The sequence below is a fragment of the Callithrix jacchus genome, chromosome 1 (genome assembly GCF_049354715.1).
Source record: "Callithrix jacchus isolate 240 chromosome 1, calJac240_pri, whole genome shotgun sequence".
In the NCBI taxonomy this organism is placed as follows: Eukaryota; Metazoa; Chordata; class Mammalia; order Primates; family Cebidae; genus Callithrix; species Callithrix jacchus.
The window spans coordinates 103,088,885-103,110,569 of NC_133502.1; positions in this window are offsets into that span (position 1 = coordinate 103,088,885).

The following is a 21,685-nucleotide window of genomic DNA, read 5'->3' on the forward strand; positions in this document are numbered from 1 at the left end:
CCAGAAGGAGTCCTGCCTGATGTTTTTAAAGACATGGCTCCTTTCCTAATTTAGAAAAATGAGAAGGAAAAGGTTCTTTAACAACACTGCAGTTGGAAAGAAAATAAAGTATATACAGTGCTTTTACTTTTTAACAAAGCGAATGCATTTGAAAAACCATGTAAATATATTTGTCAATGTTTTGTTTCTGACTTAGTGACCGGCAAAGGGTTACTGTTTTAGCACCACACTTTTCTGCCTTGTATTTTTCACTAACAATGGTTAATAATCGAATGCTCCAGTATTCTACTGCTGCATTCCAAATCATCCCAAACTTGGTGGCTTAAAGTGATGACCATTTTATTACACTCATGGATTCTCTTGCTCAGGAATTTAGACAGAGCACAGTAGAATAACTTCTCTGCTTCATGCTGTGTGGGGCCACATCTAGCAAAACTCGGGGCTTTGGGAAACTGCAACCTCTAGGATTAGAGTCATATGGGGGCTTCTTGTCTTGCATGTCTGATGCCTGAAATGGAATGACTCAAAAGTTGGGCTTAGATAGGACTATCCACTGGAGTGTGGACAGGTGGCCTGTCCATGAGGCTTGGGCTTCTGCACAGCGTGGAAGAATCAGGTAGTCTCTTTTGACCTGGTAGCTCAGTGCGTCAGGAGTGAGCATTTCCACAAAGCCATTCATGGCCTACTCTTAGGAAACATATGGCATCCTTCCCACTCTACTCCATAGGCTGAAGTATTACAAAGCCACAAAGATTCAGGAATGGACATAAACATCACTTCTTGATGATGTAAATGTCAAAAAAATTGTGGCCATATTTTTAAATTGCCACAACTATATAATTGCCACAATGGACACTGTTGTCAATAAAATAAGGGAAGAAACTACATACCACAGAGGCTTTAGAAACATAGCTTTATTTAATCTTTATAACAGCTTATAAAGAAATTATTATTATCGCCACTGACGTGTCAGGCAGCTAAATACACATGGCACTGTACAAAACTGTGGTCTATTTGATTCCAAAGCCTGGTCCTTTCTCAGTATTCTTTACTAAGATCACCTTATGTTTACTTGCATTTTTAGCGAAATTTTTTCTAATAAAAAAAGTCATTTTTAAAGTTAACTTGTATGAAAAGTACAGGGTTTTAGACATTGTGCTTTCATTTACACAGCAATCAAAAACTCAGCAGACATCAAAAACTAAATAATTTCAATACATTTAAGATACTAATAAATAAAAGGACTGTATCAGTTTCCAATTATCACTATGGGAAATTAGCACAAATTTAGTGGCTTGAAGCCACACAAATTTTTAGAAATTATTATTTTTTAAGATAGGGTCTCACTCCGCCTCCCAGGCTGGAGTTTAGTGACCCCATCACTGCTCACTGCAGCCTCAACCCTCTGAGCTCAAGCGATCTTCCCACCTCAGCCTCTAAAGTAGCTAAGACCACAGGCATGAGCCATTAGGCTCCACTAATTTTTGTACTTTTCGTAGAGACGGGATCTCTCGATGTGGCCCAGGCTGGTCTTGAACTTCTGGGCTCAGGTGATTTGCCTGCCTCAGCCTCCCAAAGTGCTAGGATTATAGGCATGAGCCACAGCACCTAGCCAAGATTTATTATTTTATAGTTATAGAGGTTAGAAGCCCAAAGTAGGTGTCATGGGGCTAAACTCAGGGTTGGGCAGGGCTGAGTCCCTTCTGGAGGCTCTGGGAGTATGCATTTCCTTTCCTTTTCCAGTCTCTAGACACTGTCCTCACCTCTTGGCCCATCAGCCCTTCCATCTCTAAAGCCAGTCATCACATCACGTCAATCTGTGCTCTGTCCTCTCATCTCCCTCTCTGATTCTCTGACTCCTTCTTTCACTTACAAGGACCCCTGTGACTACAATGGGCCCACTCAGATAATCCAGGATAATCTTGGCATCTCAAGACTCAATCACGTCTCTAAAGGTCCTATTGCCATATCAAGTAACATATTCACAGGTCTGGAGGCTGGGGATGTGGACGTCTTCGGGGCCATCAATCTGCCTACCACAGAGAACATTATACACACACAGTATCAGTGCACACAACACCTACGTCCTTCATCCTAACAGCCTCCATATTCATCCACTTGCAGGAATGTGTGATGGTTACCAACTCTCGGGCTGTTAATTACAACATTTCCTCTCTTACATCCAAATTAACTATCCCATCAAGCTTACTAAAGACTCTCACTCTCCAGTCCTACAGGCTACCGGAGAGTCTCAACTAGCTCCACACAATCAGCACCCCAGAGGGGAACAGTGTCCTGTGCTTTGCAGAAGTCAGCATTCCCACTGCCCCTCCCCATCAAATCCCTTGACAGACAGGTGCACCTGAGTGCCCAAACAAACTTACCAACTCACAGAATTCAGCCCAGATTTGAAGACTCACATTAGCACCTTCTCTCACAGTGTAGAGCACGTCTGATTATGCCCAAAAGGCACTGAGGAGATGCGAGATTTCAAGCAGAGTGTCATGTCTAAACATGACAGGTAAGTTTGTGCCCTTTCTCCACACTCACTGCCATCTCTTGTCAGGTGTTGTTTTTCACCCCCCACCCCAAGACCCAGTGAGAATGAAAATGCAGTAAAAAGTCAAAAGGTAGACTCTTTAAGTCCCTGTTTTTATGCAGACATTCTCATTTGTTCAGGCTTAGCATGTAACCATGAGCCATGACTAGAATTTATTAACTTGCTAAAATTGATGCTATGAGGTCTTCAACCCTTGTATGGTGACTGTTTGCTTAATTATCCATATCTAAAGACTGGCTTTGGCTGATTTGTGATTCTTGCAGTTTCCTAGGCCTGGGCAGCCCTCTCTGTTTAGTAATGGCACAGGTCATTGAGTACCTACCGAATAGTGTCCTCTAGAAACACCTGTAGGGCCCACCACTGTGAGCCTGGTGCATCGCACATTCACAGAATGTGTGGCCACTGGTGCAAAACCAAAAATCCACTCTGGGTGGGCAGTGAAAGGTTCAGAAATGCCAGAAAATGCCAAAGAGAAGCTGGGTAATTTTATTCCAATTATACCCTTAGTGCCATGATGTCACAGCATAAATTTGTACTTTTGCATGCAGCTCATGCTGGTGTGATGACAGCTCTTAAAATATTGAGTGATTGTGGGCCCGTCAGCATAAAATTATTCTAACATGGTGCCTTTATTAGTGCTTCAATAAATGCCATTCTTCTTGTGTTCTGAGGTGGCATTTGCAAATGAGCTAATTTCTCTGCAGTAAAATAATTGTGTTGCATTTATTTTGCGGGGGAAAAAACAGTGCTATTACATAAAGGGGGCTCTTTTTCCATCAAAACCGCATAAGCAGTAGTTAGTCAAGTTTTAAAAAGAATGCATTAACTAAATGACTAGGTAATTATTTAAATGAACTCGCTGCTTTAAAAAGCTGTGGATGGGATAAACACCTTAAAAATTCCTTATTATTACAAAAAGCTGTGGCAAATTAGTCATAAGGTTATCCATGCTCTAACTCAGGGAAAGAAGGTGTTTGCTGATTGGTGACGGACATTTCAGGGGTTCATTATGGCTCTCTTGACTTCATGTCACACTGGCTTTACTCTTCAGAAATAGTGAAATGGAAAGGGGAGAGGAGAACGGGTACTACTTGAATTTCACCCTAGGTGTTTGCTGCCTGAATCCTTTGGCTTGCAAGTCTACAATCCTCTTAGACATCACCTGGCCACAGTCTTAGCAGCACAGAGCCATTCTGTGTATCACTGACAGAGGCTGACCATGATACCAGCTCTACACTCAGTGAGGTCTTCTGCAAATTATGCACTGTCTCCTCTTCCCATAATCTAGTGGACTGAGCATTGAGATTAAGAAACAATTAGCTGCCTGCTTAAAGTGTTTTGTAAGACACTCAATGCAAAAATTAAGAGGGGTGGGAAAGAAAGAAAGGAGGTGGGAATGAGGGGAGAATGAGCAGGTGCAAAAACAAGAGAGAGAATTAATAAGAAAAAAAAAGGGAAAATAGGAGGAAAAGAAATACGGAAAACGTCAACCTGTAATTCTCTGAAAGATGTCACCAGGACTGAGAAATAGGAAGTTGTGTTTTAAGATAAAAGCCAAGCAAATCTCACTTCAAGGGTAAACTCTGAAATTTATGGAGCCTTATACTTCCTAAATAAACTAATTAGGCTCCTCCTCACTTCCACACTACTGTGAAGAGCTTTGAATTTTTCTCCTTAGATGTTGTTCCTCCTTTCATGTGGCCTGTGAGCTAACTAACAAAAAAAACTCAAAGGGTGTTTAGCTTTAAGAAGAACTTAACGTGCTTAGAGAAAAGTAATAAAACATAAAAATTTAAATGAGAATTAGGTCATACTGGATATCTGCCATGTAACCAAGCATCAGATTAAGCGATTTGCCCTGCTCCTTTTGCTTACCAGTCACTACCAATGTGTGCAATAGTTCTAGGCTCTGCTAAGCCTCCTGGAGCCCTAAGGAATACTTTCCTTACAATGTGCACTTGGAACCAGCTAAGATTAACATGTCAGCTCTTTGAGTGGATTGGAAAGCTAGATTTACTGTTAAGCTTTCACCGGGTTTCCTAATACTTCACCCGAGTCATACCTGGTCCCTCGGAGAAAACCACAGATCTCCAAGTCAGGGGCAGGTGAGGGCAGGGAGACTCGAAAGCAGGCAGTTCTAAAGACAGAAAGAGCTTGAGCTGGACACACTCCATTCTATCTACAAATTCACCAAGAAGCTGAACTTCCTTTCATCTCTGGGGAGGCATGAGTGAGGGGTGGGGGGAAGCAAAATGTGTTCATTCTGTAATTTCACAATTTTCACTCTCTGGGAAGTAGAGTGGGAATCACATCCCTTTTACAGAAGTAGAGAATGTGTTGCCCCATGAAAAATTCCCATTTTACAAATACAAAAATGGAGATCTATAAAAGTTAATTTTGTCTAAGCCTGTAGAGCTTCTGACTAGGACTATGCTATTTTCAACTATAGTGTGTTGTACTTTTAAAAGCAGAAATAATGTTTATGGGAGAGTGGGAGTAGGAAGTCAAGCCACTTAACAACTGAGAAAAAATTATTTACTTTTCACCATCTACATTTCAGTCAAAGTGTAGGCTTAACAAACTGTAGACAGTCTAAAAGATATTAGGAATGGATTCCCATTGCTGAGAAGAAACAAAGTGTTGCTTATACAATCACTTGAAGCAGAATTTAACTTTTGTGTAGAATGGTGGTTCTCAGCAGTGTTGGTTTTGCCCCTCAGGGACATTTAGCAATGCCTGGAGACAGACTGCCCCCACAGAACGGTTTGGCATACATATGAGAGAGACAGAGAGAGAGAGAGTCTCACTCTGTCACCCAGGCTGGAGTGCAGTGGCATAATCACTGCAACATCCGCCTCCCAAGTTCAAGTAATTCTCCTGCCTCAGCCTCCCAAGTAGCTGGGACTGCAGGTGCATACCACCATGCCCAGCTAATTTTTATTTTAGTAGAGGCTGAGTTTCTTCATGATGGCCAGGCTGGTTGGTCTCAAACTCGTGATCTCAAATAATCCACCCACCTTGGCCTTCCAAATTTCTGGGATTATAGGCATGAGCCAACATGCCCAGGAGGCCAAAAATATTTATGTAAGGTCTTTTAGGCTGACTGATGGCGCCATGGATGCCATGGTGACCCTGATGGCCTCCCAAAATTAGAAAATCTGAAGTAACTGGAAGACTATGAAAAGAGGAAGAAGGATCAACCTCTGTGGTGCCTAAGTAACTTGAGACATCACCTAGAGTTCCTTGTTCCCACTCAGTTGATATAAGGCAATTGGACTTTGTAACCGACCTAGGTCAACCTCGTGATTCTAGACCCTATGACCCCCTCCCAGATTGCAAAAACCACCGTCAATTGTAACTTGTGTAACTTCCCACTGCCTACCACAAACCTATAAAACCAACTCCTATCCCAGTGCCCTCCGCTGATCTCTTTTTGGGCTCAGCTTGCCCGCACCCAGGTGAATAAACAGCCATGTTGCTTACACAAAGCCTATTTGGAAGAGTCTCTTCATTCAGAGCTCACATTCAACAATGAATAGTTCTGAGGCTGATAACCCTTGATGTTGCGAAAATTGGTGGACTGCAAGCTATGATTTGGAGAAGCAGGAAGATCTTTAAGCCAATCTTCTCCAATGATGGACCAAGCCAAACTTTCCGCAGTTAGAGAATATTTGGGATTGTACTCTAATGTCTTCACAAGCCTATATTTAAAGTAACATTTCCTATAGGAATAAATGCAAGGAGATATTGCTTTTAATGTGATAGCTAAGCGAGAAAAATAAGTGGTACTCAAAATAGAAGGGGAGGGGATGAGGGAGAGGCCCAGGAAGGCTCAGATGGGAGGCTGTTGTGGGTCCACTGAGGAACAGAGGAACAAGTGAGAGAGAAATGGGAGAAAAGGGTCTAATTCACAACTTTGCTCAGGGCTGACCTTAAGCCCAACAACAAAAACAACCACCACCACCAAAACAAAACAAAAACCTGTCTATAAGGTTTCCAGACAACTAAAGCTGCATTTAGCCAAATACTGGGAAGCAAGGCAAGATGCTTTGGAATCTGGCAGATTTGAGTTTGAATCACAGTGTTGCCATTTTCTATACTGTTTGACTTTAGGGATTTCACTTAAGCTCCCTGGGCTCTACCCTTCTCATCTCTGAATGTACAGTAACAAGGTTATTGGAATCAGATTCAATGAGATATGTGGAGCCCCTGGCCCATAACAGAGGCACAGCAAGACAGTTGAATTCTAGACAACTGTAAGGCCCCTGCAAAAATAAGCATGTCAGTGGCTTTAAATTCTCTGTGGAATCAGGGTAGGTATAGATAAGTAAACACAAAAACTGAACCTGTCCTTGGACAAGTGTCAAATATAAAAACGCAAAAACATCATGTGGTTTCTAGCAATGATTTTTCTCGAAGGTACTTCAGACAGGAGAATAGCATTGCAAATAGCCTCAGCAGAGAAGACCATATGATCCCCAAAGTTGACTCTCTACTTAATGGTTTGTAAATTGAGTTGCTCAAATGAAGAAAAAATATTCTCAAAATAAAAGGCAACTTGAGTGGACTTTACACTGATATACCTTAATCCAGTTCCATAACACAAATGTTAATCCTCACAGCATGGATTTCCCCAGTCATTGATCTGCATACTATTTAAAGGGGTAACTTTATGTCAGAGAGGCATTACTAAATTTACTTTATAATCTAGGTATTATACAACTTATTGAATAGGATTAAAATAAGTCATTTTTCTTTCCTATATTTCATTTTACTTTATCATAAGTAGAAGAGTAAAATTTCATGAAGATCTCATGAGGATTAATAAGAGGTCCCTTTTTGAGCGATGTAAAAGTTATACATCTTGTTGTGATCTGTTTTTTTGATATATCTCAACATAAGCATGAGGCCATGGGCAACTTTCTGGATCTTTCTGGATCTCATTGTTTTTATTTGTTCAGCAAAGGAGTTGACATATAGAACTCCAAGGATTTGTGATCCTAAAGCCTGAAGCATCCCCTGGGAACTTGTTAGAAGTGCCACACCCAGACCTCCAGAGTCAAAATCTTTCCCAAGGTCCCAGGACGAAACATTTGCAATTGTAGGTTTGGGAAGACTGTAGTAAGGGTTTCTCCAGCTTCATAATTGTAGCAACTCATGACATGGTCAGAAAAGCTAACAAACAAGAGGCCACACATTGTCTGTTATAGAAAAGTTGAAACATATCCTGCCTCCTCCACCTGCCCCTCTCTGGGATTTCTTTGATGTCTCTATCTGATATTCTCCGTAGGACCGAGGATCCAATGATGGCTAAGTCAATGAGGATAGGCAAGTAGAAAAACTGGTAAATTACTGCCCCTTTTACTCTTCTATAGGTAAAGCTATGTGTGTCTTCATAAAACATTCTGCTCAATGTGTTGAGCATTCAAATACTAAGAAAGGCAGCAGAATGTGGGGTTTCCTGGCACTGACCAAGGAGCCTGAGGTCCCGTGTGAATTCTAGTCCTGCCATTGACAAGCTGTGTGATTTGGAGTCATTACTTTATCCCCTTTGTTTCTGTCCCCTCATCTGAATAGAGGGAATAATAAGGACCTCCTCATTCCATTTAAATAAATAAATAAGTTAAAATTTGCGAAATTCTCTGGCCAGTCTGACCCACAGTAAGCACTACGTAAACCTTTGTCCAGTAAAATCCACCAACATGTGAGAAATGCTTCCATTTTCCTGTTTTGTCTCTAACAGCAGGGAAATCGAGTTCAGCCAACACTACCTTGTGGTAATATCTTTGATCAAGGCACAAGACGTTTATATTGGCATTCTGACAACTCACTATGATTTTGCTATTAATTTGTCCCTTCAGATATATTAAATGAATGGGATAGATAATCCAAATAGTTAAAATAACATGTATGCTATATGCACACTTATTTCATAAGCACGACACACTTATGAGTTAGAAACGATTAGCACCCCCAAGTTACAGATGAGAAAAATGAAGCTTTAAGTGACTTACCTAAGATCAGACAGGTATATGGAGATTGGGACTTTGAAATCAGGCAGCGTGGCTTTAGAATATTTGTTCCTAAATATTATATTAGAGCATAAGCTGTATTATATACTAAATGCTGTGCTATGCTCCCTTTCTCAGAGGACTTCATCCTCTCTGGTTTTATTTAATATTTATGTCAGCGTTATTTGTTTTAAATTCATCTCAGATAGCACATCTCTTAGGGGCAGACTACTTCTCTACTTTTTTCTGCGTAAAGTCAACCAAAGCAACTTGTGCAGTTAATCACTTACTAAATTCCTAGTAATAACAATGACATAATATATTACCAAATTCTAATAACATCACAGAAAATAAAACAACGTTGCAAACATTTCTTCACTCTGATGTTCCCTTGAATGTGACTGATGCATTTATGCTACAATTTTTATGAGATATTTACATTAGGTTTGTACAAAATATTTGAAAATCCACTTGGGTAAATTATCCCGAAAGCTAATAAATGACCCTTTTATGCTTCTTTGAGAAGATCAGAGGCAGTAGCCAATCTTTACTATCATAAAGAGAAAGAGAAAAACAACAAACTGAAGCTGAAATGGCACACAGGGCCTCTAAAGTTATATTAGAGATGTTTCCCATCTTGTTATTCGTATGCTGTCATAGGCAAACAGCTTAAAAGCAGACAAGGGAGCATTCAGGCTTCTTGCAAACACAGGTGGGTAGAGCCTCCATCAACACTGGCTGCAAATGGCAGGCTGGGGAGAAGGAGGGAAGTGGATGTTCAGGGCATGTGAGAGGCAGGGCACTGTAGGTTGGCTGCCTAGATGCAACTGTGAGAATAGCCCAACTCCCCACTGACACTCGCCATGACTCCCCTGGCCCAAACACCCCAACTCCCAGACCAGGTTGCCTCTTTTTGTGATGCACCACCCCTCTGAACACACGCAACACTTAGAATCTGAATTTCCCCTTGATCTAACCACAGATCAATGATCCTATCCATTAGCTCCTTCTTGAGGAGGCAATAGAATTTATTTCAAATGCAGCCTGGAGACAAACTTTGCATGTTCAGGTTTCAGCCCTGCCACTTTCTACCTGCTGATGCCGACAAGCTCCCTGCCTCTTTTAAAACCTCTGTTTTCCTATTGGTAGAGGAGGGGAAATAATGGTTTCCCAATCCTGGGGTTATTGCAAGGATCAGTTCCAGCTAATGTGTGTGAAGTGCTAAGGGAAGTGCACTGGATAAATGTTAACTATTTTTGCAAAAACTCTTTTCTGCCTAATTAGGTTGTACATTTCTCCCCTTGTACTCCTTGCTATCCTACGCAGCAGCACCATCATAGCAGAGCAATTTGCATAAAGTAGGTGCTCAGAAAATGTTAGAAAGACATATTGGCACATTTTTTTCAGCTCTTGTTCTCAGGCTCAGGATTTGCAAATAAACGTCAGAGATCTGAGGGCCAGCTGCATTCGAATCACTCCAGAAGCCTTTGAGAAATACAGATTCCTGCCTCCTGCTACAGAGATTATATGACTGAATGCCTGAAAAAAGACACAGGAAAATGCCCGGAAGCAAAATCAGCCATCAACCAAGCAAACTCCTCGAGTTGTAGAGCTCTGGGCCAAGCTACCCCTCTTGGCAGGGTCTTATCCTTTTCGGTTTTATATAACTAAGTGCTGACTTATGGGGTAACTCAGAGAAATAAAGGCTGTGAGGGCTGGGCATGAAGAAGGAGGTGGGATAATAGCGCATGAGATCACAGAGAGGGAGGGGAGCAGGAAGAAGAAATCCACATCCCGCCAGTGACACCTAAAGCCCTTCCCATGCCGGAGGCCTTGCCAAGCCTGAAGCCTCTGTGGCGGTTCTCCTCTGGGTTGAAATTTGTTCTGCCAGCCGTATTTGGTGAAGGGTGATGGCAAAGATATCATTTAATATTAAAGGGTGTGACTGTGCCAGACAATGGCAGAGGCCCTGCCCCAGAAAAATCCTGGCTGCATGCCAAATGCAAAACAGAAATTCTGGGCAAAGCTCCCAGGTACAACTGCCTCTGACTCTCTTCTCCAACCCTGGCTCTGGCTTCTGCTCTATCCCCATTCCCCACAGGCTAAAGGATCTTTGAACTGGCAAAATGAAACCAAGTACCATTCTTTACCCTTCATCTGGGTGTAAAAATTTCAAACAGGGCCTCACATTTGTGCCTCACAGATTCCCTTTCAATTCCCAATCCCTGAGAAACCTAGCTATTCCTTTGCAAGAGTGAACAACTAAGACAAAAAAAATGTACAAGGCATATAAAAAAGACATGGAGTTCAAAAGCAAGGGCTCACCATGAGAATTCAGAGCAAATGTCTTCCTATAAAATAACAAATTTACTGCAAGGAAAGCAGGAAAGTGCTTTAGAACATCTGTATTGTGTGCTTACAATAGGAATCAAAAGGACCTGTTTCTATAAAACTGTATAAGACATGGAGGTAAAAAGCATAAATAACGAGCTTAACAAAATTAATGGAGGCTTACTAACCAGTGACTTATCTTAAAAATTCAAATTTGTAACCAGATATTCTCCCCAAACTCAGGGAAAGCAGATAAAAGATTAAAACAGTGAAAGCTAAGAGACATGGAAGGTAAATGTAGGGAATTCAATAAAGTTGCAAAGAGAGTCTAAGAGGAATAAAATGTAAAGATAGCACTGAAGCAATGATTGAAAGAATAATGGAAGAAAACTTCTTTCGCTGGAAATTATTTTCAAGATTAAAATATTTTGTCCAAAAATTTAATGAAAAAGCAAAACCTAGACATAAACCAATATTTTTTTTAATTTTTCCACTAAAAATATTCCTCAAGCATAAAATATCCCTTTGTGAACACACAGATACATAGAAACAACCACCACACACAAACAAACACATCCAAACTCAGGCAGACATTTGGTTTCTCTGCGATACTTAATACAGAAGACAGTAAAGCAAAGGTTACTAGAAAGAGACTATACCTGTCTGACCAACATGGAGAAACCCTGTCTCTACTAAAAATACAAAAAATTAGTTGGGCATGGTGGTGCATGCCTGTAATCCCCACTACTCAGGAGGCTGAGGCAGGAGAATTCCTTGAACCTGGGAGACAGAGGTTGCAGTGAGCTGAGATAGTGTTACTGCACTCCAGCTTGGGCAACAAGAGCGAAACTCCATATCAAAAAAGAAGAAGAAAAAGAAAGGAAGGAAGGAAAGAAGGATGGGAGGGAGGGAGGGAGGGAGTAAGGGAGGGAGGGAGGGAGAGGAAGAGACTGCAACTTAAGATAAGTTTTTTTTTTCCAACAAGTCTAAAAGAAACAGAAGGACATAAACATGCAACAGGTCAAGTAATATAAAACCGTGTATTGTTCATTTAACTCAAAGATGTATTCCAGCTGCCAATGGGTATATTAACTTAAGCCTATTTGATTAACAATTTTAAAGGATTAAATCTAGTTAATAGTCTCAGCTATTTTGAATTTTTCTGAATACCAAGTTCTCATGAACCCTGAATTCAGTTCAGGTTTCTCAAATTGCTGCATCCTAATAATAATAATAATAATAATAATGATAATAATACACCATGGAATACTATGCAGCCATAAAAAAGGATGAGTTCATTCCATTGCAGGGACATGGATGAAGCTGGAAACCATCATTCTCAGCAAACCGACACAAGAACAGAAAACCAAACACTGCATGTTCTCACTCATACATGGGTGTTGAACAATGAGAACACATGGAAACAGGGAGGAGAACACACTGGGGCCTGTTGCATGGTGGGGGGCAAGGGGAGGGATAGCATTAGGAGAAATACCTAATGTAGATGAAGGGGTGTCGGATGCAGCAAACCATCATGGCACATGTATACCTATGTAACAAACTTGCACATTCTGTACATGTACCACAGAACTTAAATTATCATTAAAAAAAAACAAGATATAAAAATAAATTAAAATAACAAAAATATCTTAATTAAAATAAACTAGGCATATTACCTTCTGTTTGAAATGGGAAAGAAACAACTTTTTTCCCTACCCGCATACTCTACCCTCCATTCTCAATACAATACGTCACCTCTGGGTACTAAAATGTGTGTGGGGATGTTTCCCCACCAACTACCAATTCCCCAGTGGACACCAACTGGATGTCCTGTAACTCAATTTAATTATGAAACTATCTACATGGTATAGTGGTGGAATACACAGGCTAAGGGCTCAGTCCCACAAGTCTGCCCCCATTTCCAGATGCCAATCGCAAGTCCAGGCCTCTGGTACACGTGATCAGCCAGCTATAAATCTGGGACTTCTACAACCTTTTCCTTGGGTTTGATCAATTTGCTAGAGTAGCTCACAGAACTCAGGGAAATGCTGTATCTTTACTGGTTTATTATAAAGGATACAGATGAACAACCAGATGGAAGAGATGTATAGGGAAGATATTGGCAGGGAACATGGAGCTTCCATGCCCTCTTGGGCTACACCACTCTACTAGCACCTCCATGTGTTCCGGAAGCCAGAAGCTCTCCAAACCCTGTCACTTTGAATTCTTAAGAAGACTTCATTACATAGGCGTGACTGATTATATCACATCACTGGCTGCTGGTGATCAACTCAGCCTTCAGGCTCTCTCTCCTCCCTGTAGGTCTGGAGGTGGGGTGGAAAGTTCCAACCCTGTAATTGCATGGTTGGTTCTCCTGCCAACCAGCCCCCATCCTGAGGCTATCCAGGAGTCCACCAAAAATCACCTCATGAGAACAAAAAACTGCTCCCATCACTCAGGAAATTACAAAGATCTCTCTGTGTCAGGGGTCAAAGATCAAATAAGTTGAGAGTGAAGATGCCTGTGGTTCAGCTTGGATTAAAAAAAAGAGAATGCATGTGACTAGATACTAACTCCTGCATTCGGAATAAGATGGGGTGTGTACCGGGGGTGTGTTAACTTTGTTTCTAGCTTCTGTAAACTCCATCTTTAATATCTCTTCTACATGCCTTGTTGTAAACAACCTAATAATATGCCTAAGTCACCTGCCTTAGCTTCCTGTCTCCCTCACTACCTCCCCCATGCCCAGGAGGAATCTTCTTCCTAGGTACACTTTTCCAGCAAAAACCAACACATTTAATCTATACTTCCCACAGTATTATTCAGCTATCACACTTTGATCCATTCTACACCTGCCCTAATCACCTTAGGGCCATGTACTAGATAAATAGGCACAACCCCTATGCCCAAAGCCTATTGAAATTATTCAAACTACCCAATCCTAAATATGTTTACCCTGTATTACCTGTTTTTGACTGCAGAAACCATAGGGAAAACTCTTGCCCAGTTTCCCCCAACTCCCTGTGCCTGTGACCGAGCACAGTACTCCCCCAGGTGGCCCCCAGTGATGGCTACTTTTATGTGTCCACTTGACTGAGACATAAGATGCCCAGATATTTGGCCAAGCATTATTCTGGGTGTGTCTGTGAGGTGTTCTTGGATGAGATTAACCTTTGAATTAGTAAACCCAGTAAGGCCAATTGTCCTGCCATAACATGGGTGGTCTTCACACAGTGAACTGAAGACCTGAACAGAACAGAAAGTTTAACCTTCTATGAGTAAGGGGGACTTCCTCCTGCCCGACTGCTTGAGCTGTAAGGTGCGTCTTCTGCCTTTGGACTCAAACTGAAACATCTGCTCCTCTTGGGTCTTGAGCATGTTGCTTGCAGACTGAAACTTTCATCATCGGTTTTCCTGGTTCTCAGGCCTTTGGACTCGTACTGGAACTAAGCATCAGTTTTCCTTCCCAGGTCTCCATCCAGTTTGCCTTCTAGAGGTCTGGAAATTTCTCTTTCTCTCTCTCTTTCTCTCTCTCTCTCTCACACACACACACACACACACACACACACACAAACACAGACAAATATCCTTATTAATTCTGTTTCCCTAAAGAACCCTGACTAATACCCCTACCCTACCTCCAGGATGTGGCAAGCCCCTTCCTTTTGAGAAGATAGTTTTAGTAATAAAAAATTCTCAATGGCAGTTATTACCTGATCTACTGGCCTTACTATACTTCAAATTCTCTCTCATTACACTATATTTTAAAACAGGGGTTTTGGCAGGATGAGGTACGTATCATTTGTCTACATTAATCTTTTATGGTTAAAGTTCTTTAAATTAGAAATAGTATGTGACCCCCCCATCTGCTAACTCTAGCACATTTAGGACATTTAATTAGAAGTTGAGTGTTTCCTCCTCACAGCTTCACATTCACAATTGTATCTATGGATTGAATATTAATGAACCTAATGCTATGTATGGACTCACCTTCCTAATTTACCTTGGCACAATCTATACGTCAGAGGAACTAAAGCTAAAAAGCACCAAATCATCAGTAATTGTCCAAATGATTGGTAAATAATTTCATCAGTGAATGGTTCTGTGACTGGCTTCCCTTACCCAGGTGTGTTAGTCAGGGTTCTCCAGAGGGGCAGAACTAATAGCATATATGTATAAATGAAAAAGAGTTTATTTGGGAGAGTTGGCTCACAGGATCACAAGGTGAAGTCCCAAAATAGGTTGCCTGCAAGCTGGGAAAATAGAAGCCAGTAGTGGCTCAGTCCCAGTCCGAAAGCCTCAAAAGCAGGGAAGCTGACAGTGCAGCCTTCGATCTGCAGCTAAGACTGAAGAGTCCCTAGCAAACCATTGGTGTAAGTCCAAGAGTTCCAACCAAAGAATCTGAAATCTGAGGACAGGAGGAACAGATGGAAGCATCTAGCATGACATAAAGATGCAAGCCAGAAGACTCAGCAAGCCAACTTAGCCCACCTTCTTCCACTTGCCTTGTTCTAGCCCTGCTGGCAGCCAATTGAATGGTGCTCACCCACATTGAGGGTAGGCCTTCCTTTCCCAATCCACTGACTTCAATGTCAGTCTCTTCTGGCAACAGCCTCACAGACACTCCCAGAAACAGTACTTCACCAGCTCTCTAGGCCCCTGTCAATCCACAAGTTGACACCTACTATTAACCATCCACTCATATGACTGAAACAGAAAAGATAGTCAATCCATATAGTTGTGAATGTGCAGCTGTAAAAGGGAAACACTCAACTTCTGATTAAATGTCCTAAATGTGCTAGAGTTAGTAGATGGGGGTCACATAGTTTCCTCTCTAGTAAAACTACAGGGAAAACTCGTATGACCCAAAACAGAAAAGATAAGGCTGCCACTCTACTGAATCAAATTGTTAGTCTTAGAAGCCAGAACAAAAAAGGAAATGGAGAATTTGTGCAACTGTGATACTTTCTTGTCACACTGTATGAGTCTTGAGTCTCAAGTCTCATCAGCACTGCCTGAGTGCCACAAAATGCCCAGGAATAGAGACATGGCTTGAAAAACCAGGACTTGGAACAACTGGTTCACTTTAAGCCTGCTCCAGCCTCTGAAAGCCCAAGGAAAGGCCATTCACTGTCAACACTGAGCTATTAGTTTGAAGAATTATTTTGTTGTAGTTTTCGCTATTTTCAAATTCTAAGATTACAGATAAGTATCTTTTTCTTGTATTTATACTAGAAAGTATCCCACAAATTTGAGATGTTTTAATGAGAAGAAAGTCTTAGAATATCGATACGATTGTACCAATTTAGATATAATCAGGAAAGCAGAAAACACATCGGTTATTTTAACAAAAAGTAACATAAAAAAGTAAAGAAAAAAGAGCAAAAAAGGTAACATTGAAACACCTCAGAAGTAATAATTTCTGATGAGTAAAACTTCGCTCTATTCTTCATGAATTCTGAGACATTGGGCAAGTTAGTTAGTCTCCTTAAGGGGTCTGATATACCCAAATTTAGTTAAACTGCGAGGTCAGAGGGCACAGCCTTCAAGAGTTCCCCTTATCCTAACACAAACTACAAGTCTAGAAAGTTACCAAAATCACTCTCAGCTTCATAATTCACTATAAGAATGCACACAACTCACTGAAAATTATTGCTCTTCAGTTTATGTTTATTGTAGATCAATATCAGCCAAAGGAAGAGATACATAGGGGAGAGTCTTGAAGGGTTCCAAATGTGAAGCTTCCATTGTCCTCAGGACACCTTAGCCTTCTGGCATCAATGTATGGCAACATGCACACAGTACTGACAATCGAAGAAGCTTGCTAGGCATCAGTGTTCAGAGTTTCTACTGGAGCTTCATTATATAAGCGTGACTGGTTGACTGATTCCACATATGACTGAACTCAGTAACTAGGGCAACTGACACCCTATATTCCAAAGTCCCCACCCTAAATCACATTGCAGGCCAGCCTCCACCCGAAGGTTACCAGATGTGGCCATTCTCATCTTAAGATCGGGTATGTTCAGCCCTGGCCTAAACAAAGCATTTCAATCAGGTATGACACACATTATCTTCTAGGGCTGACGGCAAAGACCATACATCTCTTTAGCAAAACCAAACTCTTTACTACACATAACACCTCCTATGTAGAGTGATGATGTGGGTTGATTTGCCCAGAACAGTCTCAGTTTATTCTTGATGTCCTGGAATAATAACCTTTAAAATGTCATACTTCTTTTGACTCTCAAAAGTGCCTCAATTTGGTTAACAAACTATGAAGTCATTTGACTTATTGGCATGAGTCATATTAGAAACATTTGCCATCTAGTACATCAGAAATATTGGTCAAATTGCACGGATACTTGTAGCAAACAAGTGCTGGGGCAATAACTATTACACAGGGGTGAATAGTATGCCCTGCTCATCAGGTTGTTGTGTTAAATGAACATGTATCTGTAAATCTTAAAAACGGTAACTAGCAAATCTCTTTTAGAGTGAATAATATTTAATACCTACCAAGCATCTATTCTCTACTTCCATATTTATAATAAAATCTTAATTTTTTTTATTCCATGACCATTCTACATCTTGGACTTTTTACCTAAAGTAAGCTGCCCCCATCTCTACATCAATGGATGAATCCTGATAAGTATAAGCTAGTGCATCTCAAATTTTAGAATCACCTGTGGATTGTGGGAATGTAAATTAGTATAGCCACTATGGAGAACAAGAGATTCCTCAGAAAACTAAACAGAACTATCATATAATCCAACAGTTCCACTAATGAGTATATATCCAAAAGAAAGTAAATCAGTATATCAAGGAAATATCTGCACTCTCGTGTTTATTGCAGCACTGGTCACAATAGCCAAGATACAAAATCAACCTACGTGTTCATTAGTTAATGAATGGAAGACAGACATGTATGTAGTACATATACATGATGAAATGTTATTCAACAATAAAAAAGAATGAAATCTTGTCATTTGCAACCACATGGGTGGACCCAGAGAACATGATGTAAAGTGAAATAAGCCAGGCACAGAACAGCAAATCAGTTGCATGTTCTCACTTACATGTGAGAGCTAGAAAAAAAGCATTAAATTCATGGAGATTGAGAGTACAATGATGGTTACCAGAGGCTGGGAAGTACAATGACAGTTACAGAGCAGTGAACGCTGAGAACTAACAATCTAGCCCAATCAGAGTATTCCCATACTCCTCGGTGGTAATCATATAGGAATGGCAGAGATTGGAGGGATAGAATAGCTATGGTTAAAGGGTACAAAAATACAATTAGATAGAATGAATAAGAATTAGGCTGGGCGTGGTAGCTCACACCTATAATCTCAGCATTTGGGGAGGTAAAGGCGGCTGGATCACCTGAGCTCAGGAGTTCAAGACCAGCCTGGGCAACATGGCAAAACCCTGTCTCTACTAAAAATTCAAAAAATTAGCCAGTCGTGGTGGTGCATGCCTGTAATCCCAACTACTTGGGAGGCTGAGGCAGGAGAATAGCTTGAACCCAGGAGGCAGAGGTTGCAGTGAGCTGAGATCATGTCACTGAACTCCTGCCTGGGAGACAGAGAGAGACTCTGTCTCAAAAAAAAAAGAAGATACAGTATTCAGCAGCACAATAGAGTGATTAATTAAAAATGACTTATTGTATGTTTTTAAATAACCAAAAGAGAATTGGAATGTTTCTAACACAAAGAAATAATATATTTTTAAGGTGATGTATACCCCAATTACACTAATTTGATCATTACACATTATATGCCTATAGCCAAACATCACATGTACCCCACACATATGTACAACTATTTTGTACCCAAAATAATTCATAAAACTTTTAAAGCCCTCCCTGTGATTCTAATAAGCAGGGAGTGCTGAGAGCCAACAATCCATCCCAGTCAGAGTATTCCCATACTCCTTGATGGTAATTGTATGGGAATGAGTTTGTGGCACAACTGCAAGTCAAGGAGATAGTGATGTGACAAAGTTTCTCCTCCTGCTTCCAGAAGAGTTTTCTGCAAATATATGCCTATCCCGAGATAAGAATTAGCAATGTTGTAGCCTCACTGTTTCTGACAATCATCTTAAGGCGGCGCAGAAAATTACTCTCAGGATCATTTGGGTATCACAGCTGAAAGAGAAAAGCTGGGTCCTTGAGGACATGGTTGGGCTCCTGTATCAGAACGGCACCCAGAAGCCCCTCCTTCTTTGACTGACAGTTACATGAGCCAAGACATTTCCTCCCTGAGCTTGGTTTTCTGAGGCTTGCAGCTCAAAGCCTCCCAGCTCCTCCCTGTCTTCTGTTTTCATCTGTGTCATGGAATTACTCTCTAATTAATGCACTAACAGTAAAGGAGGATTAATATCATGACTACAAAACACACTTTATTCTATTTGAAAATACATTTTGCTTTTCATTTTAAAAAGATTTTATCCCGCGCCATAGGGTATACTATTAATAATCCCTAAGACAGCCAATATCTATCAATGAGTGAATGAACAAACTCCACAGGCAGGTTCCCACAAATTGGGAGAACTTCCACACATCCTTTTATGGGAGGACTGCTCTTGCTCCTTGGAGTCTCATTTCAGGCTGGCAGATCATCATTTTTCTAATGTTTCCTGAGTCCTCTCCAGCCCACTCTGCCCTTCACTGTAAATGCCTGGCTCTAGTGCTCATCCTTGCTCCAAAGCCTTCATGATTCACTTACCCTCTTTTCATTGCTCTTTGAGCCTTGTCCCCAGGGAAATATGCCCTGGAATGGACAGAGCTTTCTTGCTCATCATCTTGAAATATCGTTATGTATCAGTAGGCAGGCTTTACCTTCAGCAGGAGGGTGCTGACCTGATCTAGCTAAAAAATAAAAATGTGCTGCATGCACTTCACTTTTTGCTTCCTAAGAAAGCAGTGACATCTGCCAAGTATGCTGCTTGCATTGAAAATGATTTCCTAACGAGTCTTTCCACTCAGCTTTGCCCATAGAGAAAGGGCACTAGGGTTGGAGGCAGAGAGACATAAAATTCAACACTATTTAGACTTCTCTCCTTCAGGAATGCCACAGACCTTCAGAGTCTCCATCTGTAAATGGGAATAATTACACCTACATCTCAGTGTAATTGTGAAGATTGCATGAAATAATGTTTATAGCATGATTTAGGGAATTGGCTGGCATTCAATATACATAAAAGTTATGTGCATAGATAAAATAAAAACACTTTAGCCAACATGAAAGTCAATTTTGCTGCCACTAAGAGACTCTTCTGAGACTAGTGACTCCTGTTGAGTAAGCAGTGCCAACCTCACCAATTGGTTGTACCCAGGGTGGCCTCTTGGCTCCATCTGGGCAATTCATATTCTCTCTCCCAGGAACTGGGAGGCAGAATCAGAAGTCAATTCATTTATTTGTGAGAAGCTGAGCTGAATGATCATCAAAATGTGGACACTGAGGTCACTGTCATGGAAACAGAGGAGTGAGCAGGAAAGGCAACAGGTAGAGAAGAGGGCAAAGCAGAAGCTAACAGGGGAGCAAGAGTGAACACTATTGTAGAGAAAGGAGAGAGAAGACCCACAAAGTCCACCTCCATGGACCTGAACCTGTGTAGTTCATGCATTTATATTTGAAGTCTCTTTAAGAGCATTTCCATTGCAACAGACAAACCTCAAGAGAAACATTGAGACAAAGTTTTTGTCACACAGTCAAAAGGAAAGGGAGGGAGAGTAAGAAAGAGAAAGAGAGACTCATCTGCAGCCACACAAACATAGATTCAACTCTCTAGCCCTCCAGCTTTTCAAGACTAGTATTGCTTTGCCACCATACACAGACATATTGCTATTGTCTTGGGGACTGTGAGAGAAGAAATCAAATTGGGTGGTGAAGGAAAGTGGACTATTTTGAGATTGCCCCCAAAGAGCAAAAATAGGAGCCATGGTAAGGGCCCACAGGCACTGCAGTCTAAATGCATCACACATTTTCCTTTGCACAATCACTGCTCTCCAAAGAGCAAGCCTTGGGCTCAAAGCCTCAGTTTCTCACACAGAGGCAGTCAAGTCTCAAGAGCTTGGGGGGAAATACATCAATCAAGCCATTCTTTGGTAAATGTGAGGAACATTAAGATGTTGGTGAGGCCTGTGGCCTGTTATTACCATCAACTGTAATATGTGCTTCTATAGAAGTTCTCAGATTAGGGGAATTTTATAAAAACAGCACCATATTATTATATATTATAATGAGAAAGGAAGTGTATGGGAGAAGAAATTTTTAGAAAGTAGGATGACAGGGAGATTAAATATTTTCCTTGTGGGGTGCCGAAAGGAACGAAATTTATCAGAAACTGGTAAAAGAGGGATGAGAATGAAGTGAGGTGAGGGTCTCATCCATTCCCAGCTCTGCCATTTACTAACTGGGTAACCTTAAGCAAGTCCCTTTACTACTCTGTGCCTTGTTTTCCTCACATGTAAAATGGGGATAATAATAAAATCCTTACCTCATAGGATTGTTTTAGCAATTAGGTGAGAATTGTATCTTGCCAGGCATCTGACACATCTCACTATATTCAGCTGTGTTTACTCTCTTTAGCTGGTCTTTCCCAGAAAGTGACAATGAGACTAGGATTTATGTGCAAGGAATTGATTTGGGAGGTGATCTCATGAAGCACCAGCAGGGGACTGCGGAAGTGAGATCAAAAGATTAACGAAATGAACTTAAGGAGCACTCCAGAGCAGCTACCACTGTGGACACTTGATTTAGTCACACCTACAGGCCGA